Raw genomic sequence first — 25,311 nt, 5'->3', positions numbered from 1 at the left:
CAAAAGACCACAAATAATAACAAAACCAATAATATCACATGATTATATCCATGGCTGCAGAAAACCCTTTTGACAAAATACAACATGCATTTATATTTCAAAAAATTAGAAAGCTTAGGAATCAATGGACTTTTCTTTAAAAGGGTGAATAACAGCTATGTAGAATCAGGAGTTAGGATTATCTGTAATGAAGAAATGCTAGGGGGCCCATCTAATAAAATGAGAGGACAAAACTCAGATATCATCTCTCACCACTATTATTTCACACAGTTCTAGAAATGAAAATTATAGAAATAAGACAAGAAAAAAAGAGAAGAGATATAGGTAATGAAGAAGCAAAAACTGACACATTTTGCAGATGATATATTAAATAACCTTAGTGATTGAATTTAAAATTAGCAGCTTCAGTAAAATAGCAGGATATACAATAAGCTCACACAAATCATCTCCTTTTCTATATATCAGCAAAAATCCCTAAGACAAAACCCAAAAAACAAGAAGAGACATATTCCATTCAAAATAACTGTAAGATTGTATGAAATATCTTAGAATCTATTTACTCAGACCATCAAACAATTAATGAGTGCCAGACACTGTGCTAAGAGTTGGCAATGCAAAAAGAGGAAAAAAAAGAGTCCCTGTCCTCAAGGAGCTTACAATCTCATGGGGGAGACAACATGCAAATAAATATATACAAAGCAATCTATATACAGGATCGATAGGAGATAATTGACAGAGGGAAGGCACTGGAATTAAGAAGGGATAGGGCAGGCTTCCTGTAGAAGGTGGGATTTTAGTTGGGACTCAAAGGAAGCCAGGAAGGTCAGTAATTTGAGCAGAGGAGGGAGAGCATTCCAGGCCTGAGGGGCAGCCAGAGAAGATGCCCAGAGCTGAGAGCTGTTCTTGGAACAGCCAGAGGCCAGCGTCACTGGATTAAAGAGTAGGTATTGGGGAGTGAGGTGTAAGAAGACTGTAACTGTAGGAGGGAGCTAGGTTATGAAGAGCTTTGAATTCCATGTGGAGTATTTCTTGTTTGCTCCTGAAGGCAAGAGGGAGCCACTAAAGTTTATTGAGTAAGGGGGTGCCGTGGTCAAATCTGCATTTTAGGAAAATCACTTTACTGGCTGAATGGAGGTTGGACTGGAGTGGGGAGAGATGGGAGGCAGGCAGACCCACCAGTAGCCAAGGTGGTACCAGTGTCAGAGAAGAGAAGGGGGTGTATTGAAAAGAAGTTGCAAAGGTGAAACTGACAGCCCTGGCAATAACTTGGCTATGAGGGTGAGAGAGTGAGAGATCTAGGATGACTTCTAGCTTGTGAGCTTGAGGGACTGGGAGGGTGCTGTTGCTGTCTACAGTAATAGAGAAGGTAGGAACAGGAGGACACACACAACTATTATGAGAATACAAATGCCAGCCATTCTTACAGAAATAAAGGGAAAATTAAACAACTGGAGAGATATTAACTACTCTTGTAGGACCATGCCAGTAGTAAGTGATTAGAGCTTAAAACTGCATTGAGACTTTTGGAACAACCTGTCTAACAAAACTTACGATCTAATCTAAATTAATTTAAAGATTCATTCTCATACCAATCAAACCACCAGAAAGTTGTTTTGTAGAACTAGATGAAATAAAAACAAAATCCAACTGGAAGAAAAAAAGATCAAGAATATTAAAAGAAAGTAATGAAAAAAAGGGGTAGGGAGGGGTAAGGAAAGGGACCTAGCAGTACCAGATCTTAAAATATACTACAAAGCAATAATTATTAAAATCTTTTGGTTTGGGCTATGAAATAGAAAAGTGAATTGGTTGGACAGATTAGGTTCACGGGACCAGAAACAATTGAACATAGAAGTATAGTGTTTCATAAACCCAAACACATTCATTTTATCTGCTACTAGGAGTAACGGTGATAGATAGAAAAGGTTGTTATACACACACACACACACACACACACACACACACACACACACACACACACATATATATTATATGTATGTATAACATATATATAATACATACATATTTAAGTGTTTATGAAAAGAATACCTTTCATAACTATGGAATTTGGGAGAGCACTTGACCAAACAATGGAGAAAGATGTTCACAGAAGACAAAATGGACAATTTTAATTATGTAAAATTGAAAATTTTTTGCATAAACAAAATCAATGGAGTTAAAATTAGAAAGAAAACAGTTAGCTAGAAAAAAATCTTAGTGGCAAATTTCTCTAATAAAGGTCTTATATCCAAGGTATACAGAAAATTTACACAAATACATAAGAAAGAAAAGCTAATTTCCAATTAATGATTAGATGATGTAAACAGAAAAAGACATATCAGCTATCAAAAATTATATGAAAATTGCAAATCGCTAATAAGAAAAATGCAAACTACAACAACCCTGAGTCTCTACCTTACACTTGTCAGACTGGTGAATATGGAAAAAGAGGAAAAGAATTGTTGGAAGACAGGCATAATGCACTGTTAGAGCTGTGAATTGATCCAGTTGCTCTGGAAAGTAATTTGGAACCATACCCCCGAAGCCACTTAACATAGTCTTCGACCTGACAATAGCACTATGAGGCACAAACCCCCAAAAAATCAAAAAGGGAAAGGAACTATGTGGAAGAAAATATTTGTAGAAACACTTCTTGCTGTATCAAAGAGCTGGAAACTAACTGGGTGCCCATCAACTAGATAATGGCTAAAAGATTATACGAATAGTGTAGTATGGTATAAAATATTTCTGCATGATAAAAACAGCAAAAGGGATGGATCCAGAGAAGCACTGGAGGTCTTGTATTCACTGATGAAGAATGAAGAACCAAAAGAATTTATGCAATGACTACAATAATGTGAAGAAAGACTGGAACTCTGATCAATCAATGCCAATCAATTACTTCAAAAGACAGATGACGAATTGCTTGTCATCTTTTGGAAGAAAGGTGATGGACCGGAGATGCAGCTTGAGAGACACACTTTCAAATCATACTCAATGTGGGAATTTGCTTTGCCTGAATATTCTTATTTGTTAAGAGGGAGAGCTTTTATTTTATTTTTTTGGATGACGTGTAAGGAGGAGCCACCAGTGAGTGGGTGGTGATAGTAATAGCCTCCCAAACAAAGAGAAAAGAATGAAATAAGCATCAATGCACCATTTTTAAAAAGGAGAAGACAGGAGAAGGAAGTTCAGAAGGTGACATAGAGTAACAAGGAGTTATTGATACTCTCATTCTAAATTTATTTTAGAATAAATAATGAGTTCATACATAATAGAGATTTATGGCTTCATATAAAATTCCCTTTTATATTTTTTGTTTATGGAAACTTTTGTGTTTTTGATGTTTGTTAATTCAATAATTCAAAAAAAGAAAATATCATAAAATGTCCTTCTTTGACACTGGGGGATCAGAAGAATGCCCTTATAGAGATATAAGTAAAACATTTAACAAATTCTCTCATGCTATTTTTGTGGTTGTAATGGAGGTATGCAGACAACAGTACAATTACCAAGGTGTATCTAGGATTGCTTCAATGGCCATATGTGAAGAGTAACATTAATAGTTGAAGTCAACTTACCTGGGGTCTCTAGTGAAGTGCCCTATGGATCTGTCCTTATTCCTGCATGGCTTATTATTTTTTGTCAATGGTTAGCATAAGAGTATAGATAATAAAGTCATATTTATAGACTACATCAATCTAGGAGGGAGCACTGATACTTTATATGACAGGCAAGTCTCCTCAAAATCTGAAAAAGCTGCAACATTGGACTGAATCTAATATGAAATTTAATAGGGTCAAATGCAGTCTTATACTTGTGGGTTGTTTTTGTTTTTTAAATCAACTTTGCAAATATGAGATGGAGTAGTTGGGATCAGATACCAATTTGTCTAAAAAAAATCTGGAGGTTTGAAGAACACTATAAGTTCAACATGTGATATGGTAGCTAAAAAAACCATATTAGGTATAAAAGCAGAGCTATAGAGATAGCAAGGCTTAATGGATAGAATTCTAGGCTTCAAATCAGGTTCAAATCCTGTCTCTGACACTTGTTAGCTTTGGGACCTTGGACAAGTCACTTAATTTCAATGGACATCCGCAGATTTGGAAGGAGTTCCCATGCTGGGATTTCCACACACTGAAGAAATTACCCATTGCATGTCTGCTTTGCATAATGTCCAGGACTAGGAAGGTGATTCTTCTTGCTGAGGGAAACATGTCTACACACAGCTAGCGTTGGAAGAGACTTCAGAAATCATCTCGTTTAATCTTCACTGGAATACGAGCTTATGTAACAATAAACACTCCTTACAAGGGGTCATTTCAATCTTTCCTTTAGCCAGTAATGTGATGATAAATGCTTAACAACTGGCTCTCAAAAAAAAGTTCCCACGACACATTTTTTTTCCCCTGGGCACATTTTAAAGTCTATCTGCATGATTAATATTTTCTCCATCACTTTCCTAAGTCGAGATAATCCACAAAACAATAAACCAAGCCCTGATTTACAGCATTTGCCGACTTCTGAGGTGTGAATGCTCACACTGAACATTTAACAATTGGAGCCCAAGCTGGCTCCAGCATAGCCCTACCTCTAGGCTGCTATCTCCCCATTTTACTTGTGGATGACTTTCTTTGTTGGGAAGTTTTTCTTTACATTGATCCTACGTCTGCCTCTTTGTAATGTCTAACTATTACTCTTTGGCTTAAGCCAAGCAGAATAAGCTTAATTCCTCTGTCGAGTGACCTATACTTCTTAAATTTGAACTCAGCTGTTATGGTCCCCTGACTTATCTTTTCTCCAGGCCATACACCCTCAGCTCCTTCAACTGATCCTTATCTAGCATGATCTTAAGGCCTTTAACCATCCTGGCTGCCCTCCTCTGGACATTCTTGAACTTGTCACTGTCCTTCCTAAAATGTGGCTCCCTAAACTGAACATGATACCGCAGATATTGTCTGACTAGGGCAAATGATGTAGAGACGATCACTGCCCATACACACACTGTGATTTTATTAATGGGGCATACATTGCATTATCCTTTTGGGTTTCTATAAGTTTCCATCAATAGAGATGACTACAAAATACTGATTATTGGGGGACAACATGGTTGTGTATTTTTCACTATAATTTTCTTTTCAAATAGCATTAATTCAGTTTTATTTTTGTAGCAATAAGTACATTGACAATATATATATTAGACAAGATCTTAGGCCTTGGCATTTTCTAAAAGACAGCAGGATAACTTTGAACTGTTATAAGTCAAAACCAAAAGATCTAGAAATATCTGGACCCACCCTCTTATTTTACAGACCAGAAAACCAATGCCTGGAGAAGAGACTTGCCTAAGGACACCCAGCGAGTGTGTGGCATGGCTCTGATGAGAAGCCAGGCTGTTTAACTACAAGTCTTTCCTCCCCACCAAAGAGAGTGGAAGCTCCTTGAATCAGGAAGCACTTTGTTTGGTCACCAGTCAAGATGCCTGCCACATAACGGTCGTAATTTATTGAATAATAAATTCTTGTAAATTGAATTAGATACTTTCTTTCCTCTATTTGTTATCCCATCCTTCTCCATTGTTTTTTGCTTTCTCACCTTGACTGTGCTCAAGAGAATTGTGGTCCCAAGATGTGCAGCACGACTATGTTCATATAACAGAGGACAGTGTTGGGGAAAAGCTAGGGATCTGCCCAGGGCCTGGAAAATTAAATGTGTGAACCAACAGACCAGTGAAAGTGGCTAAGTCCAGAGCAGGCATGGCGGACCCCATTCATGACCATGCCTAAAATGTAGTCCTGGACAGGGGTAAGGGATACAAGGAGTCACAATAGAAAGATGGAGAGTTTGGAGAATTAGCCTGAATCAGACAAATGGTCCGGTCCTTACATGTTGACTTCTTGATCCTCCCCAGCCCTGAGAAGCAGGGCCAGTAGCAGAGCTTACATTTCTTTTAGTCTCTCGGATATAATAATAATAATCATAACAATGATGATAATAATAATAACTAGCATTTATATAGCACCTACTATGTGCTAGGCACTGTGATAAATACTTTACAAATTTTATCTCATTTGATCCTTACAACAACCTGGGGTAAGGGGATGGGTTCTGTTATTATCCCCATTTTACCAGTGAGGGAACTGAGGCAGACAGAAGTTAAGTGACTTGGCCAAGACCACAGCTAATCAGTGTCAGGGGCAGGACTGGAACTCAGGTCCTCCTGATTCCAGGCTCTGTACTCTAACCGTTGCACCACCTAGCTGTCCAGATTTAATCTAGTAGATGTTTATTAAGCGTTCCTTATGTGCAAAGCCCCTTGCTTGGTAAAGTGATTATTTTCCCTAACACAATATATAGAGAGTTCTCCTGGGCATAGAAATGGTGTGGACTGGATAAATATGGCACAATAAATATAATCTCCCTCAATCTCTTTTCCTCATCATGATCATTTTAGAATAAAGAAAGATTTGCCTCTACATTGATTCTTTGCCTTTTGATTTAAAGTCTGCTCTGGTGGAATCATCCAGTTTGATCTCTCTGTGGAACACTGAGGGTACTGATGCCTTGGAAAAAGTTGGCTGTGTGCTGATTATGTTTCAAGCTGATGAATACGGCCTTTCTAAGTGGCTCTCCACGTTAGCTCTCTGGAGGGCCATAGGCACAGTCCTGTGGGAGGTAGGGGATAGATTAAAATATGCCTCTCAGTCTTGTCTTAACAGAACTCCACTGTTTCTCCTGATAAAACTGTTACTAACATGTGCTGTGTGCTGGACAAACCATGGCATGTCAGTACGGCTGAAAATCAACTTCAGATTTGGGGGGAGTTTGATTTGGATGAAAAGGAGCTCATCTTTACACACTTGCTTTACACACATTTTCTTTGATCCTTGTGACAACCTTTTGAGGTAGGTACTACTGGGGTTACTATTCCCATTTTACATACAAGGAAACAGAGGCTCAAGGAGATAAAATGTCTTATCCACTATCACATGGCTGCCAAGTGTCTGAGATGGGATTACAACTCAGGTCTTCTTCATTGCACTGCTTCTCCCAGTGTGACCTTTGGTCTCATTGATGTAGGCAATCCATCCCAAGGGGCAGATTGCAACCCATCCATGCCTTCTTATCGTGTGTAGTTCTTCCATAAATGTACACAATGAGCCGGAAGCCAATGTCTAGGTCTGTGGTTATTTTCTGGATACCCGTGCAGTCCTGGGGCGGCCCATTTGTTCTTCTATGTACTCTCCACAAGACCAGTCCACCTCCTTTCCTTGTCCACAATGTCCTTAACGATGTCTTCTATACCACTTCTCAAAAGTAAGCAAATACTCATTGGCCAGGTTGCAGCTCACTCAGACCTGCCATTTGTGCATTGGGTTACTTCTAATTCTGATTCTTCTGCAAGGGTATTGGATGAAGGAATGAAGAGAAAGTTCTTTGCAAATCTCCAAGTACCATATAGTTGTGAGCTATTATTATGATGATTATGACTGCAGTGTTCCATGATTTCTAATCAAATAACGTCCTCAGGAGCATTTAGGTGTTTAAGAAGGTGGGCTTTTGCCGTGGGGCAAAAAATCACGGCGTCTGAAAATGCTGGATGCTCTCAGATGGGATTCAGCTCCTTAAGAAAAGAACAAGATGGAAAGATGCTAAGTATGATTGTTCCACCCTGACTTATTTAAGTAAGCAAATGACTCTGAAAAATGTTTTGGTCTGTTGCTGAAGCTCTAGGTTGACATAGATAAATAATGTGTAATATTGGCAGTTCCTTAACAATGATGGACTGTGGCTCATGCCCCCACCCTAGGTATCTTCTGGCAAAAGCAACATTGGGTTCGTGTTTCTCCAAGGACCTTCACTCCCACACAAGGATTCAGATTAATGAAATATATATGTATATTGGATACCTTTTTTTTAACCTGACAAAAACCACAAGTGACTCATACCTGAGCCCCTAAGTGAACAAGACATTTCCTCTTCTGTCTCTGATGAACTTTTGACTTCCCCAGTGAACTATGTGGGCTTCCTGACTTATAATGTCACCCTGAGTGGGGGGGTGTGTGTGAGAAAATTTAAGTAGTTGCAGGATCAAATATCCCTCTCCTCTGGTCAATACCACCTTCCCCAGTGATACATATGTTCCTTCTGACCACTCTCCAGACTTGGCCTTCTGACCAGGGGAAGGATCTCAAGTGACCTTTTGGCCCTCGTGACTCACAGTGTCAGTAAAGGAGTGGGCCTAGGCTGCTCTTCCGAGTCATGGCTCCTCGCTGGGCCAAGCCTAACTTTTTATTGTGTTTCTGTCTGCTAATATCTCTTTTTCTCCTTTCACATCTATCTGTTGCTTCATCTGATTCTAGCTTCTTTTCTTCTGGGAGGCTCAATGTTTCTCTGATGTACAGTATGGATTTCTGTATAATTTTACCATGCAGTTGTCTGTCCAATCTTCACCTCAGTTCCTCTGAAACAGCTAGGGGGCACAGTGGATAGAGCACTGGGTTTGGAATCAGGAAGATCTGAGTTCAAATCCAGCCTCAGACATCTACTAGTGTGTGACCCTGGGCAAGTCACTTAACCTCTGTCTGCCTCAAATGTAAAATGGGGATAATTATAGCACCTACTTTCCAGGGTTATTGTGAGATGATATTATATATTTTATATAAATATATTTATATTATCTAGTATGTTATATAAATATAATATATTATACATTATATGTATAATATATAACATTATAAAGAGCTAGGATTATTTCAAAGCAGTCTAAAAAAAAGATATCATCTCGACAACTCACTATAAATTTAAGTGAATATCAAAGAAAGGTATTATCAATGGAACAATGAGAATTTTGGACAAGGGACATTTGTACATTGACGCATCTCACTGCCACATCAGTAAAAATAAAGGCATTGACTCTGATGTTCATAATTTTTTTTCTTTTAGTTACACACAAACATTTATTTTTAGGTATATTTGGGCAAAATAATGTGAGTAATTATTCACTCCTTGCACATAGCAAATGCTTAATATATTCTTGTGGTTCTACTGTACCATGCTCCCTAGCATTCAATGGGGAAAGTGGAACATTTGTGTCATGCTATATATGTAGATATAATGTTAGGTGGAACTTCTGAGGAGGACATGACCAATTGGAGGAGAGGATCAAAGTGGTAGAGGCGTCTTCCAGGGTGAGGAGGCTCTTGGGACATGGTAGAAAAGTCCTGAGAATCAGGAATGGAGCTAGGAGAAGAGTATAAGAGTGATTTGGGCTTTTAACTTGCTTCCATCTTTCTATTTTTTCTTCTCCCACAAGCAATGAAAATTATGACCCTCTCACCTTACCATGGAAGGGTGTGATCCAGGATAATCTTATAAATCATGGATCTAGAGATGCAAGGGAACTACGAGGCCACATGGCTCAGCCCCCTCATTTTTACAGACGAGGAACCTGGAATTCAGGGAAGTTAAATGACCTGCCCAAGGACACACAGGTAGTGTGCCAAAATTTGGATTTGAACTTGGGTCCTCTGATTCCAGAGATGATATCTTTTTTTTCTTAGACGGCTTTGAAATAATCCTAGCTCTTTATAATCACTTGGGGGTTTTCAAGGGCTAAATTAAATTATCCAGAGCCTACCCAGAAGGGTTCAGATTCCCACTTCTCTGATAGGTGAGATGTTTGGGCTGACGAGAGGACATCGGGAGTGACCTAGTACTTCCTCAATTCCGCGTTGATCTGTTTTTCTGTCTCCCACCCTGAGATGCATCTTGAGGGCATCTGGAGTATATCACTGCTCTCCTAAGTTTTCACGAAGGAAAACAACTTAAGGGTGACATCAGCAAACTTGGGCGGCACTGGATCGCAAACCTTGCAGCTGCAAGCAGACGGTATTCCTGCCAGGAGAAACTGGGCCAGATGCCCCTCCCCCATGGGCTACTGTTCAGAGCATCTTTTCTTTCTCCTCTGGTCATTCCAGTCTTGTTTGATCACAGAGATGGAGGTGCCCCAACGAGGACTGTGTGTGCGGGTGTGTCAGGAGTTGTGGTTAAGTGATACCTTGGCCGGAGATGAGGGAGAAGAAGCTTCTGAAAGCAAGAAAGGATGTGGGGTGTGGGGGTGAGGGGAGCAAAGAGGCCAGAGGATGGTGAGGGAGAGAGGAAAACAAGAGAGGGAACAGAACAGAGAGGCAAACATTGATGGAGCCAGAAAGGACTTCTTGGGTAGGTCACAGAGCTTGAGCAATGCTCTGGCTAGAGCTGATTTAGGAACAGAAGGGTGAGAGAAGCCGCAGGACAGTCATGTGCTTCTCACAGAATATGCAGAGCTTGGGAAAAGATACTAGAGGGAAATAAAGAAAAAAACAAAATCAAAACAAAAAGGAGAAGGGAAGAAAAGCTATCAGAGTCCGGATATGACATAGATGTCGAGCTGGAAAGGGATCTAGGAGTGAGGAAGTAGCATCCCTTAATTTTACAAAATCCTCTGTTTCCACAAAAATTTTGAATAAATCGGATCTTAGATTGACTTTTGATTGAACCCACGAATTGTTGGTGGGTTCATGCAGATGTCTCTCAGGGATAGTCTTTAAACGCCATTCTTGAGTCTCAGACATTTTATGGGCTCCATGTAGAGGTAAGCCACTTGAGGTTACACTAGACAAATCCAAAGATGAGTACCTTTTATCACCCTTAATTACTCCTCAGTGAAGTCTACTTGTCTCAAAAGTATTTTTATAGGTTTTTTTTTTTAGCTGTTCACATATGCCCTTAGGACGTCTATCAATTCCATTCTTCCTTTCTGGAGTTAAAATTCATTTTTTTTAGAGCTGCCTGAGGATAATGGACCCTGGGTTTTGTTAATATTGGATATGTTTTTGTTAGGGTACTTTCAGAATTTGTTATGGTTCATTCTATACTTCTGAAAGTATACATTAAGACTGGTCACAGCCTTTTCTTTGATATCTTTATGCTCAATTTATCTGCTTTAAATTGATGGCAATTCATTCCAGATTCCTGACACCAGAAACAACAGAAAGGTTACCCTTCAGGAGCCTGGAATTAGTGATCAAAGGCACCACCATCCTTCTAGTCTCCCAGGTTCATAACCTTAGAATTATCTTGGACTTCTCTCTTCCTCCCCCTCCCCCTCCCTCAACTCATTTGGCAATAAATTGCCAAATCTTGCCATTTCTCCTTTCACAATGTTTCTCACATCAGAAGACAAAAGCAGGAACAATCATAAATTATACTCAATAGAAGGCAAAAGCAGGAATGATCAGTCGTGGTCCATCAATAAACCTGGCTCCCACTCTCCCACCAACACACAGAGTTCTGGGAGGAGAATAAGCATACACTTTAAAAAACCCTAATGGTGGGGAGACTTGTGTGACTCGGAAAACTCAGAACTCTGTGGGGTAGGCTTTTGTGTCCTTGGTACTTTCAGGAACTGTCTTCACATGAAGCCACACTTCTGCTATGTACTTCATTTCTGGTCTTCACCAGTGTCCTTTAGAGAAAAGCTGCTTTCAAGTCAATGAAACAGCAACAAACTCTTTCAGCTCAGCCAACAACAAGAAAGTGTTATGCCCTTTTGGCTGATCTATCTATCTATCTATCTATCTATCTATCTATCTATCTATCTATCTATCTATCATCTGTCTATCTGTCTGTCTATCTACCTACCTTCCTATCTAAAACGTATTATATACATTTATGTATATATTCACATACACAGATGTATATATATACATGTTATATATGTGTAGTAAACAACATGCAAAATCTAATTTTATTATTGTCAACCAAACTATATAATAGATGGATAACCTAAATATTGTGCTGGAAAGCTTCTGGGACACAAGAGTGGGTAGATCACTTATGAAGTATGTATAGAAGGATATGGGCCAGAATCACTAAAGATGTGAAAACACAGACAAATTATGACAGGCACTGGTGGATGAAATGCCCACATCAATTAGGTCATAGATCCATCCACCCGAATGGCCAAATCTGCCAGTCTTTTCTGTCCTCATCCTTCTAGACCTTACTGCCACATTCTTCACTGTTGACCTCCCTCCACTTGTAGGTACTCTTTCCATCTTGGGTTTTCATGATGTCCCTTTTTTCATTTTCCTCTTACTTAGCTGACCACTTCTTCTCAGTCACTTTTGCTGAATCATCATCCTAACTGTGAGTGTGCTCCCTAGACATTGGGCCCTCCTCATTCTACATCATGGCATGTGATCTCATAATCTCCCAAAGATTCAATCATTATTTCTATGTAGATGACTCCAAGATTTCTAGATCTAGTCCTAGTTTCTTTCCTGAGTTTCATTCACAAATCTCCAATTGCATATTGGGCATTTACAACTTGAGGTCCTATTGATATCTTACACTCAACATGCCCCAGGTAGAACTCATTATGTTTCCACAAAAATCAGCCCTCCTCCTTACCTTTTCTATTTTTGACAGGACGTCCCTCCTTCCTTTCAGTCTAGATTCGCACTCTCAGGGTCACTGTCAATTCTTTCTTCTTTCTCACCTCTCATATCATTCCAGTTGCTACATCTTATATATTCCACCTTTATTTTCTCTCTTACATTCACTTCCTTCTTTTACTCATATGGCCAACAGTGAAGTTCAGGTCCTCATCACCTCTTGCAATAGAATCCTAATTTGTTTTCCTTTCTCCAGTCTTTCTTATTTCCATTCTTCCATACAACACTCAAAATGGTATATCATTCCCTTGTTCAAAAGACTCAGCTGGCTTTTTCTTGTTGTTCATTCTTCATTTTTGAAGAGGACCAATGCCATTACGAGTGAAGTCTTGACTTGGGAGTGAATTGGATTTAAGTGAGGCAGTTGCACAAAGTTGCACATCAGCCTCACCTTCTCTTCCTGAGTCATTGAAGTCCAGTGGCAGGACAAAAATCAAGACAACTGGTGATGCCCTAAGATGCAGTGGATGACTTTGGCATCTTCAGTGTCTGACTAAGCTCTAAGCACTCCACAGTGCCATCTCCACAGCCCCTGGAACACATTGTTTTCATCTACCCATTCCACCAGAGAAAGTTTTCACATGCTTGGGGTTGACATCCCCCTAACCCACAGACAGTCACCCTCAACCTGGTTTAGCTCATCTGCCAATATGGTTTACCAGGATGTGGCCACTGTGCATGCTACAGCTTCTTGGAGACACAGGCGAGAGATGGGTGAATCAGGTAGACACCAACGGCAGATGAGAAGCCCTAAAAAGGTCTTGGCAAACCCTTATGCTAGAAATGTGAGTTTTCCTGAACATCAAATCTCATTGTTTTTTAAAGCCTTTTAAAACTGGCTGTAGCCTACTTCTCTATTTTATTGCACCTCATTTCTCACCATGCACACTTGGACCAGCCAAATGGGTCTACTTGCTGTTCACTGCATCCCACCTCATTTTTCCAGCCCTAGGCCTGGAATACACTCTTCTTACTGAGATCTCTTAGGATCCCCAGTGTCCTTCAAAGCTGAGATCGAGCACCATCTTCGACAAGAAGCTTATCCTGATGACTGACTCTCCCATATCTTATCCCCTCCCCTAGAAATTATGTTATGTATGTTTTGCATGCATTTCATGCTACCTGCCTTTGGGGAGAGACTGACCTTGACTCCCAACCTCACCCCACTTTTTATTTGAGAAAAGGACTTATGGATAGAAGACCCCAGGACCATGCAAGCAAGAAGAAAGAACTCAAGACCATTCATTTATAATTTTTTAAAAAAGGAAATACCAAGGAGCCATGGAAAGAACACTGACTATGGAATCAGAGATCTTGGGTTTAAATTCCACCTCCAGGCTTACCTCTGTGACCTTGGTTGAGTCATTTCTCTTGCCTCCTTTTCTTCATGTGAAAACGAGGTGACATTGGATTCCATGGCCTTCAAGACTCTGACTTCCCCATAAAATGTTACAATGAATGTCATGTTTCTCAGAACTCATTAAGGATGTTAGGTTGGGGGAAGTCTGCATTGCCGTTCTGAAAAAAGGAAACAGTAAAATAAGGTTTAGCTTGGGACTAGAGAGAGAAGAAATCTAACAAATCCAACACGTCCCATGTCTTAAGGGAAATGGACCAAAACCAAAGCGTGGACTAGAAAACAAGAGAAAAGAAATCTCAAGAAGAGGGAGGGGGCAATTGATGGAGCTGCCGAATTTCCAGTTCCTCCCCAAATTGCCAAAGTACATCAGATTAGCTCCTTGAAGGCTGGGTCCCTGCCTCTTATTTCTGTTGTATCTTCTCACAGAGAGGCTGTATAGTGTAGGGGTTAACGACCTGGCCTTGGACCCAGAAGAGCCAGGTTTGAGTCCTACCCTTAACCCATACGGGATACATGGCCCTGGTCAAGTCTCTCCCTTTTAAAGCCTCTCAAAACTCTCTAAGGCTATGGGTAACAGAGCAAGGGCTGAGCTGAATTATAGAGGGGCTTGCTTCCTTTTTTGGTCTTTACTTTAAAATTCTTTTTTAAAAAGATGGCTTCCATAATTAAAAGAGTCATTTTGGTACTCTGATGGCCTCACAAACTAAGCAATGTGGTTATTCCCAGAGGTAGCTATGTGGTGCAGTGGTTAGAGCAGTGTGCTTGGAGACAGAAAGACTTGAATTCTAATCCTGCCTCTGACATTTACTAGCTGTGTGACCCTAAGCAAGTCATTTAACCTGTGTTTGCATCAGTTTTTTTAACTGTAAAGTGGGGGTAAATTCCTGTTTCCCTCATTCATCAGTACAGAATGTACCCTGTCTGCTTTCTTATCTTTTGTGACTGTTGCCTATATCCTCCTATAAATCTTCTAGGGGATCCCCTCAAAATGTTAGACACCTTCCCCAAGAGCCCTTGACCATTGGGTGGACCAATTGGGTGGATTGGGGCTGTCTATACGTTATTCCTCACTCCCATGATGTGACTGGTGCTTTTCGGATCACACATTTCTCTGATGGCATCCTGAATACTACTTCTCCCATGCAGTTCTTCATCAGTATTATGGTGAAGCCCACTTCTGCTCACCATGTGCTATTACATTAGAAGGAAGGAAAGAAGGAAATAAACATTTACTACATACCTACTACATGCCAGGCACTGTGCTAAGCCTTTTACAAATACTATCTCATTTTATCCTCACAACAAGGCAGGTGCTATTAGTTTCCTATTTTTACAATTGAAGAAACTGAGGCAGACAGAGGTTATCTTATACAAGATCATACAGCTAATATCTGGGACAGGATTTGAACTCAGAACTTCCTGACATAAGGCCCAGTACTGTATCCACTGAACCACCTAGCTGCCTCTCAGTAGCTGACCGTCAAATTAATTTTTAAAATTCTGAACTTAGCAAACACCAAATAAAAATGGCATTTCCATATCTATAGTAGGACAGGAAAAAGATTGTCCGTGAAACAATGGATTGGTAGAAGGAGTTTTTTCATGGAGAGTTCCCTAAACCAATGAAATTAAAAGTCCAAGGTTTAAAAGTTTAAAAAAAGGTAACTTCTTGCATCACTAAAGCACAGTCACCTCATGAGGGATGACTAACCAGCTGGCTCTGGAGAGGGTCTGACCCGATTTTTCCTATGAGAAAACGTTTTTGTGCTAGGTTTAACATATTGTTTGTTGTTCAGTCATGTTCTACTGAGACAAACAGGGTGAAGTGACTCGCCCAGGATCACACAGCTAGTATGCATCAGAGGTCAGATCTGAACTCATGAAGATGAGTCAGCCTGACTCTAGGCTCAGCACTCTATGCACTATGGCGCCCCCTAGCTGCCCCTTAATATATTGGCAGTAGCTAACTATATTATTAGGGTCAAGTCACTTGAACTCACCAGTCTCAGTTTCCTCATCTATAAATGAGGAGGGAGAACAATTTGTGATCACAAGGACGTGGTAAAGACAAACAACTTTGAAAGACTTAAGACCTCTGATCAGCACAATGAGCAACCACGATCCCCCAAAAAACTGATGAGGAAACACAATACCTACTTCCTGATAGAGACATGATGGGTAAGTGATGAGTAATTCATACAGTTTTTGAAATGATAGAGTAAGAATTTGTTTTATTTGACTATGCGTGTTTGTTACAATAATTTTATTTTTCTTTTTTTTCTGCAATGGGAAGAGATAAGAAGAAGAGAAACTCAATTTGATAGCTGAAAAAATAATTAAAAATAATTGAAATGAAGTTTGAGCTTAGTAGCCTATGAGGTCCATTCTACCATGAAATCTATGACCCTAGGTTTAAGTTGTAACAACCACCTGAATCAGAGTTATCTCTGGGAAACAGATGATTCTGAAGCATTATAGAAGAAAGGAATACCATTGAGGAAGCTGAGAATTAGTCCAACAATTCTGAAAATTTATTTGGAATCATGAGCAAAATGCTGCTAATCTGTCCATACTTATTGACCTGGATAGCTCTGCACATATTATTTCCTTGCTCAAGAGTCTCAACTGGTTTATTGTTGGAATGAGAAGCTGGAAGGGGACCAAAGATATTACTAGCATAGTAATGGATTTGATGACAGTTGGAAGGGAAAGATGATTGGAGTCCATTGTTGAGTAATAACCATAGAAAATGTCATAGTCAATTAAAAAATTCCACTGCTGGACATATATCCCAGGTAAGACAAAGATAAGAACCACGAAAACAGTACACACAATGTACACAATAATGGAAGGTAACTCTGAGTATCTCTTAGACAATACTACTCAGAGAATAATCCATCAAAGTTCTGCTGGTGAATGGAATTCTTTGGTGTATCAGGACTCATGGATTGAAGAGTTGTGTCTAAAAGGGACAGTGTAGCTATTCCCCAACAAAGAAGAGACAGAAATTCTCTGTTTCAAGAAGGACAAATGTCTAGGGACACTGGCAGAAGGTTGATGTTTAGTGCAGGATTCATTTGAGAATAAGAGCTCCAGAAAATGAAGAATGGCAGGTAGATTGACCTAGGTGGGGAGAACCGTACAAGACAATAGCTTGGGTTAAATGCTAATGGAACCCTGGAGCTCCCTTCACCTTCTGCAATAAGATAGGTTGTGTATAGGGCTGAGGTGAGAGGCAGGTCTGATTGCTACTAAACTTTCCTTTGCAAGAAAGTTGGTTTGCTAGAGGACTGATTCAGACTAGGGTATTTAGGGAATACTTCTCTTCTTTCTTACACCAGGAAATTAATATCTATTAATTTCAAAGCTTTCTGGTATTTTAAAATTCCATTTAAATTTCTATCTAATTAGTTTCAAATTTTCCAGGTATATGAAATGACCAATCATAACTTGTGATGATCTGCATGTTTCATTATTTGTGAGTGGAGAGTTGAAAAAAGAGGGAGATAATAGACATGTGATAGAGAATGAAAAGGATAGATGTTTAGACTCTCTGTTTAAGTAATTTTGTTTTGTTTTATTTTGTTCTGTTCCTTCCGTCACCCCTGACTGGGGGTTCAGGAGATATAAGAAAGAGAATCTCATTGATGTATTTAAAAATATTTTGAATAAACATTTCAAAGTAGGGTATAAATTGAATCTCCCCCTCCCCTCTGCCTTAGGTGGATTCATTTGTCATTGCTGTCTGGTGGAGAGCTTTGCACTTTTGAGTCGTACTGCATTCAACATTGCTTTCCTCCCCTCAAATCATGCTCAGTGAAATCTCTCTGGAGATGGAGCCCAAGGGGTGTGACTACAGAGCAGGGCCTGTCTGGTAGAAGAAGAAAGACAATGGTCCAAAATGACTAAAAAAGCCCACATTCCAAGGGTAGGGGTCATCTAGGGGAGAGTAGCTAGCTTTCCTCTTCACCTTATGTAGCCAACCCTCATAATAACCTGGTTGCATTAAAAAAGGAAAAAAAGAAAAGTAAACCAAAGTCAGACAGTGTATAATTCTGATTCCTCATCTAGTGAAGACAGGAGAAAATGAAACTCTCTGCTTTCCTTAGACAGGTGAGGGACTAGAAGTGCAGAATATTGCATACACTGTCAGATGTGCTTTCTGTGTTTCTCTGGTTACATGGGTAGGCATGCTAAGTAGAGATAAGGATGGGAGGGGGACAGTGCACATTAGGCAGTGACATATCTGGAAATATATGAACAACCAAACCAAACAACATGTTCATTTTAAAAAAGAAAATAAAGAGTTGATTTCCACTGACTTTCTGGTAGATATGTTGAGGAATAATTTAAGGTTGTCAACAGTCCTAGCAGAGGCCAGTGACTAAACAGCAATGACAAGCAAATCACCCCCCTTTTCTGCCCCCCTCCATCCTGTTATTGGAAGAGGGATGAGAAGTTGGAAGGGAACCAAGGATATTACTAGCACAGTAATGGATTTGATGACATAGTTGGAAGGGAAAGATAATTGGAGTCCACTGTTAAGTAATAACCATAGAAAATGTCATGGCCAATTAAAAGTCTTAGGATAACCTTTTCTGTAACTCTTCTCTGTTGCCCTAAGCCTGCCAATGAACACACCTGAGACAGGTATGAAATGGTGAGTTATGAGCAGGTATGAGCCTGAGAGGATCCAGCCTTCCCAGCCCAGTTATCAACTCAGCCGGACACAAAGTCTGTTGGAAAGCAGACGATTTGATTTTAATGGTCTGTATTCTCCAGCCAAGATTAAAGGACTCTGGAGACCAAATCAGCCACATTTCAACCTGCATTTAGCAAGTTGTGAATGACAAACGTAGAGGCATCTGTGGCAGAGATAGGAATAGCAACCATATTTTTATATGTACAAAACTGAGCATTTTATATTTATAAACGGAAGTATAGAAAAATCCAGAACATCAAAGACCTGAGATTATGTCAGAATGGAAACTTCCCTGCCATGAGCAGATCATAACTTGCTTATAACTTAGAATCTCAAAGAGCTGTTGTGAGAATCTAAAGAAGAAACTGAGGCAGACAGAGGTTAAGTGACTTGCCCATGGTCACAAAACTATTAAGTGTCAGAGATGGGATTTCAACTGAGCTCTCACTTACCTCAAATGCAGAACTCTACGGACTATATTATGGTGCCTTTCAAACATCTATATTACAAGTGGTCAGTCAGTCACTAAGCACCCACTATATGCCAGGCACTGTACTAAGGACTGGAGATAAAAATACAAGGGAACAAAAAAGACAGCTCCTGCCCTCAGGGAGCTTAATATCCAACAGAGGAAGACCACACCTAAAAAGAAGCTGAAAAGCCAGACAGGGTGCCCCCTCGAGGGGGCAAGATGGAGATTATTCAAAGAGGTTCAAAATCCCACTGTTGGGAAGTAGGAAGAAGACTGTGCTGAGTCCCATCCAAAAACGGATGCCCTGGAGCCCCCGGCCCTGCTCACTAGTCAAAGGGGCAGAGGGCCCTGATAAGACTTCAGTACCAGGCAGATTCAGTCTTGTAGCATAATGAGATTGCCCAATGACGAATTTCTGGGGAAGAAGGGCATGATTCAGAGACCTAAAGAAGGCTCAAAGCAGGGTAGATGGTGGGGAATGCTGATAATAATTATATAGTATTTCAGTTGTTTCTGGCTCTCCGTGACCCCACGGTGGGGGAGGGCGGGTTCTTGGTAAAGATACTGGAGTAGTTTGCTATTTCTTTCTCCAGCTTATTTTGCAGATAAGGAACCTGAGGCAAACAGGGTCAAGTGACTTGCCCAAGGTCATACAGCTAGGAAGTGTCTGAAGAGGAGTCTTTCTGATTCACTTTCTGATCACTGTGCACTGTGGTGACACCAGCTGCCTCATGGCACCACCTAGCTGCGAAGTGCTTTAGGTATGATAACTTATTTGATTCTTATAACCACCCTCTGGGGCAGGAGCTATTAGTATTATCTCCATTTTACAGATGAGGAAACTGAGGCACAGAGAGGAGCTTCATCACTGCTCCTAATCTCTGCCTGCTGGCTTGCCTGGCTTCTTTCAAGTTTCCACTAAAATCTTATCCTAAAAGGAAGTCTTTCTTAATCCCTTTTAATTCTAGTGCCTTCCCTCTTTTAATTATTTTCTATTTATCTTGTATATAGCTCGATTGTACATATCCATTTGTTTGTCTTCCATTAGATTGTGAGCTCCTGGAGGGCAGTGATTGTCTTTTGTCTCTTTTTGTATCCCTGGGACTTAGCACAATACTTGGGCCATAGTAGGTGCTTAATAAATGTTTACTGTTTATTGTCTGACTTACAGGGTCACGGAGCTAGGGCTTGTCTGATGTAGGATTCCAACTCAGGTCTTCCTAACTCCAAATCCTGTGCTCCATGCATTGTGTCTCCCAGCTGCCTCTTATTAATTAATTAATCAATATAGAGAGTCAATCAGGATTAATATCTATGCACACATATCAGAAACTCATGTTTGGACCCCTGATCATGAATCTGTAGTTTTAGCAGAGGGGCAGCTAGGTGGCATAGTAAATACAGTGCCAGGCCTGGAGTCAGGAAGACTCATCTTTCTGAGTTCAAATATGGTCTCAGACATTTATTACCTGTGTGACTCTAAGTTTGCCTCAGTTTCCTCATCTGAGCTGAAGAAGGAAATGGCAAACCACTCCAGTGTCTTTGCCAAGAAAACCCCAAATAGGGGCACAAAGAGTTGAACACAACTGAAAAACTACTTAACAACAAAAATAATTGAAATATGCCAGATAAAAACATTTTTGTATAAATAAATCATACAAACTTGGCCTGGAAATTCTCATGATTCTTTTTGCATATAGCTTTTTTTTGTTTGTTATTTTTTTTTTTCCTTTTGGCTAGGCAGTGGGGTTAAGTGACTTGCTCAGGGTCACACAGCTAGTAAATGTTACGTGTCTGAGGCTGGATTTGAACTCAGGTCCTCCTGACTCCAAGGCCGGTGCTCTATCCACTGTACCACTTAGCTGCCCCATGTGTATGGTTTGAATAAATGGTTTCTAGGTTCCCTTCAGATTCTCAAATTCTATGATTTGTCTCATTTTCTTAAAAATGAAATACATAATTATTAATGATGATAGTAGTTATGACTTATGTTTATATATTGTTGTATTAACCCGGGAAGATAATTCTTTTTAAAATGTATTTTATTCTGAACTTAAGAAATAAAACAAGAATTTCCATAGCATATTAGTATAGAAAAAAAAGCTGATTGCACATGAAATTGCAAATCTGTTATGTACAGCTTGCTATTCCTTTAAAATATATGATAAAGTTATCCTGTAAACTTTTTTCCTTTTTTCTCTTCCCTTCCCCACCCCCACCCTAGAGATGGCTACCATTAGACACAAATATGTATATTATGTAAAATCATTCTATTCATACTTCTATTTATCAGTTCTTTCTCTGGATGCAGATAGCATCTTCCTTCACAGGTCCTTTGTAGTTCATTTGTATAATTATAAGAGTCAAAATGACTTAGTCACTCAAAGTTGTTCTTAAAACAATATTGCTGTTACTGCATGCAACATTCTCTCGGTTCTATTCATTTCACTCTTCATTATTTCATTTCTAGTCTATCCGTGTTTCCCTAAAATCACTGAGGTCATCATTTCTTATAGCATAGTAATATTCCATCATTCATAAGACCTACTGTGTCCCAGGAATTGTATAAGTTCTGGGAATACAAAAAGAACAACAAAGTTCTTTCCTTCAAAGAGCCGATATTACACATCAATGAATCGACAAGCATTTATTATGGATAACTATGTACCAGACACTATACTAGGCAGTGGGGATGTAACAACAAAAATGAATCTGTCTTGGCCTTCAAGGATTAGTCTGCTCATTTTCCAGGTAGTATAGTTAAGAAGAGGAGAAGAGATACAGGGACATAGCTGTCAGGGATGGTGGATCTAAGGACAGCTAGGTCTTTGGTGGAGAGGACTTGGGTGTGCTTGTGGTTAACGGGGAAGGAACCAGTAATTGTTCTTTGTCCTGTGTTCTCAAAGAGGACCATGACATCGAGGAGGTGGTGCCATGACATGAAAGGGAGTTGGATTTATGTGAGGGAGGGTGGCAAAGCCACCAGTCTCACTTTCTGTCCGGGGCCATCTGGGTCCAGTAGTGAGATGTGTATCAGGAAGGAACCAAAAGTTGAGGAAAGATTTAAGATGAGAGATGGAGACCTAGGGAGATGCAGAAAGAGATTCAAATGGGAGAGGCAGCCTCTAGATGAATAGGTATCAACAAGATAGATAAATAAAGCACTTAGTAAGCACCTGCTGGGTACCAGGCACTGTGCTGAGCCTGAGGATACAACGACAAATCAATCAGATACCCTGCCCTCCTGGAGTTTGCATTCTAAGGGGGGAAAACCTTATACAAAGGGGAGGAGTACCAGGAGGAGTCTGCAGGGCAGCAGTCCCTTGCTAAGATAAGACCAAAAGGTAACTCATCAGATACAGAGAATCCAGAGGCAGAGTCCAAGTTTCTGGTGGGGTGAAAAGGGTTGGAGAGTAATGACATGCCAAATACAGAGGGAGGGTTAGCCCTTGGGGAGGACTGAGAAAGAGTTCCCTTTGAGTTGAGTCTGGAAGGAAACTCAGGCTTCTCAGAGGTGAAGGGGAGGGAGAAGGGCTTTTCAGTCATGGGGGTCAGCCAACGCAAAGTCCCAGAGCCAGGAAATGGGAAGTGATGAAGAGCAGAGAGGCCAGTCTTGTGGGATCCTAGACTATAGGGAGGGGGACACTTTCTTTTAAGACTGGAAGGACTTTAAATGCAAGAGCAGTTCATATCTGACCCTTGAGTTAATAAAGAGTTGCTGAGTAAGGAAGTGATGGAGTCAGACCTTTGGTTTAGGAAATTCCCTTTGGTAGCTGGTTGAGGGACAGATTGGAGTGGAAAGACACTGGGGTGGAGAGACCGATCAAGGAACCATTGCAACAGTCTAGTGAGAGGTGGTGAGGGTCTGAACTAGTGTGGTAACTGTGTAAACAGGGAGAAACAGACACATATGAAAAATGTCGTAGAGACAGAAATGATAGAATTGGAATACACAGAGTATACAAGAGCGAGGAGTCAAGGATGACACACAGGTCAGAAGGTTCAGTAACAGAAGAATGGTGCTGCCCTTCTCAGTGGCAGGGAGATTCAGGAGAAAGGGGGAATGGATTTTTTTTGGACATAGAGCATTTATTAGGCACTTATTGCATGCCAGACACTGTGTCCATGTTGAATTTGAGATGCTTGTGGGACACTCAATTTTTAAAATATGATAAGCAGTTCGTGATGAAGCTTAGGAGAGAGACAAGGGCATGAGATCTATTGATCTATCATCTGCATATATAGATATATTTATATATCTATATGCATGTATATACACATGCATACTGTACACACATATGTGTGTATGTGTATGTATGTATAGTTATACAATATGTGTATATATACATAATATATGTATGTATATATTTATAAAATATATGTATATATAATCTGAGAGTCATCTTCATAGAGATCATAATTGAATCCATGGGAACTGATGAATTCCCTTAGCAAGAATATAAAGAGAAATAAAAAGAGGGCCCAGAACAGTCTCTCTCTCTCTCTCTCTCTCTCTCTCTCTCTCTCTCTCTCTCTCTCTCTCTCTCTCTCTCTCTCCTAGGCAATCAAGGTTGAGTGACTTGCCCAGAGTCACACAGCTAGTAAGTGTCAAGTATCTAAGGGCAGATTTGAACTCAAGTCCTTCTAGGGCGAGTGCTGTTTCCCCTTACTTACCTAGCTTCCCCAGAACAGAATCTTGAGGGACATCCACGTTTGGCAGGTGTGGCATAAATGAGGATCTAGCAAAGCAGACTGAGCAGGGTGTGGGAGAGCTGAGAGAGAAAGCAGTGTCATGAAAATTCCAAGATCAGAAAGTGCTCCAGAGGAGAAGGTAGCCAAGAGACCACTATAAAGGGGTGAGGAGAGATGAGGATTGAGAAGAGGCCGTTAGATTTGGCAATGAAGAGATCACTGGTCATTTTGAAGAGAGCAATTACAGTTAAATAATGAAAAGAGAAAACAGACTGGGAAAGAGATAAAAAAAGAGTAAGAGGAAAGGACATGGAGGCAGAATGTTTATGTTCTCCTGTGCCCCTCCCCCCACCCTCCAGGTAGTTTAGTTAAGAAGGAGAGGAGGGATGTAGGACCATAGCTATCAGAGATGATAGAAGGCTAGGTCTCTGTGTGTTTGTAGTTAACAGGGAAGGAACTAGTAGTTGAGGAAAGACTGAAAATGAGAAAGAGAGACAAGAGAGAGAGAAAATGAGAGGAGGAAGAAGAAGAAGAGCAAGAAGAAGAGGAGGAGGAAGAAGAGGAGGAGGAAGAGGAAAGGAGACAGAGAGATAGAAAGGAGAGAGACAGAGGAAGAGAGGAGAGAGATAGAGGGGAAAGACAGACAGAGGAAGAGAGAGACAGAAATAATATTAAATAGGCTAAACATTCCTAATTTGTTCAGTTGATTCCCATATGACATGAACTCAGGGCCCTTCACTATCCTCCTTGCTTTCCTCTGGACAGTCCCCAGCTTATCAATATCCTTTCTAAGCTCTGGTGCCCAGAACTGTACACACTGCTCCAGATGTTTTCTGACCAGGGCAGAGGACAGAAGGCTCATCACCTCCTTGTTCCAGGAAACTGGCCCTTTCTATTATTATTCCCATGTTGTCGATGATGAGGAATCTGAAGGCCAGAGAGTTGAAGCCGCTGGCTCAGGATCACACAGTTAGGAAGCCTCAGAGGTGGGATTCAAACCCGTGTCTTCTTGATTTATAGTCCAGTCCTATTTCTACTTTCCCCACGGGGCCGTAGAGTAAATCCCCACAGCAAACAAAGCCACAAGAGTCGAAAGAGATCTCCACCCCCTGCCTCCTCACCTTACAGTTAACACCCTCCAAGAACTACCTTGGAAGAGGTGTCAGGTCAAGTCCCGTGCACCAGCTGGGGCATCGTATTTCTCTGCTATATCATGATCTGGCACTAGGTGTTGCTATGCAGCTGTTGCTAGGAGCTCTCTTTCTGTGCCTCTTCCCTGTGACAGGCAGCAAGTGTTCACCGTGATCTGGGCGTCGTTCCTCAAATTCTTATTGTTACAGTTGCAGGACATCGTCCTACGAGGATGTGGATGGCACATTAGCCTCTAGTCCGCTGTGTTTCCTCGGGCGCTGCATTTGTCTTGAATCCAAGCCTTCTGGAAAACCAGAGAGAACACTCTAGGGGAAAGGGGGTCCCCAGTGAAAGCGGCCCAATTGTCCTAATTCAAATATTTACTTGAACTCTGCTTTTCGATTATTTGTAATACAAGGGGAATGACACCGTCTATGGGCTGTTTCCAGGA

General features: G+C 40.5%; 2 long non-coding RNA genes across 2 annotated transcripts in view; one reads left to right on the top strand and one right to left on the bottom strand.

The window, feature by feature from the left end:
* Positions 1-5,536, top strand: part of LOC110204134 (uncharacterized) — a 44,841-nt gene extending 39,305 nt beyond the window's left edge. The window contains exon 2 of the long non-coding RNA XR_002323216.1: positions 5,316-5,536. This is a non-coding gene — a long non-coding RNA (uncharacterized LOC110204134). The remainder of the gene's footprint in view (positions 1-5,315) is intronic.
* Positions 5,537-5,591: 55 nt separating this feature from the next.
* On the bottom strand, positions 5,592-25,225 carry LOC110204127 (uncharacterized). Its single transcript, XR_002323215.2, has 3 exons — positions 24,851-25,225; positions 13,847-14,021; positions 5,592-7,627 (listed from the first exon to the last, which is right to left on the bottom strand). It is a non-coding gene; the product is annotated as an uncharacterized LOC110204127 (long non-coding RNA).
* Positions 25,226-25,311: the final 86 nt, after the last annotated feature.

The sequence above is a fragment of the Phascolarctos cinereus genome, unplaced genomic scaffold, assembly GCF_003287225.1.
Source record: "Phascolarctos cinereus isolate Bilbo 61053 unplaced genomic scaffold, phaCin_HiC Scaffold_7;HRSCAF=346, whole genome shotgun sequence".
Classification (NCBI taxonomy): domain Eukaryota; kingdom Metazoa; phylum Chordata; class Mammalia; order Diprotodontia; family Phascolarctidae; genus Phascolarctos; species Phascolarctos cinereus.
The sequence above is the reverse complement of the archived record's forward strand: the minus strand, read 5'-3'. Positions and strand labels throughout refer to the sequence as shown.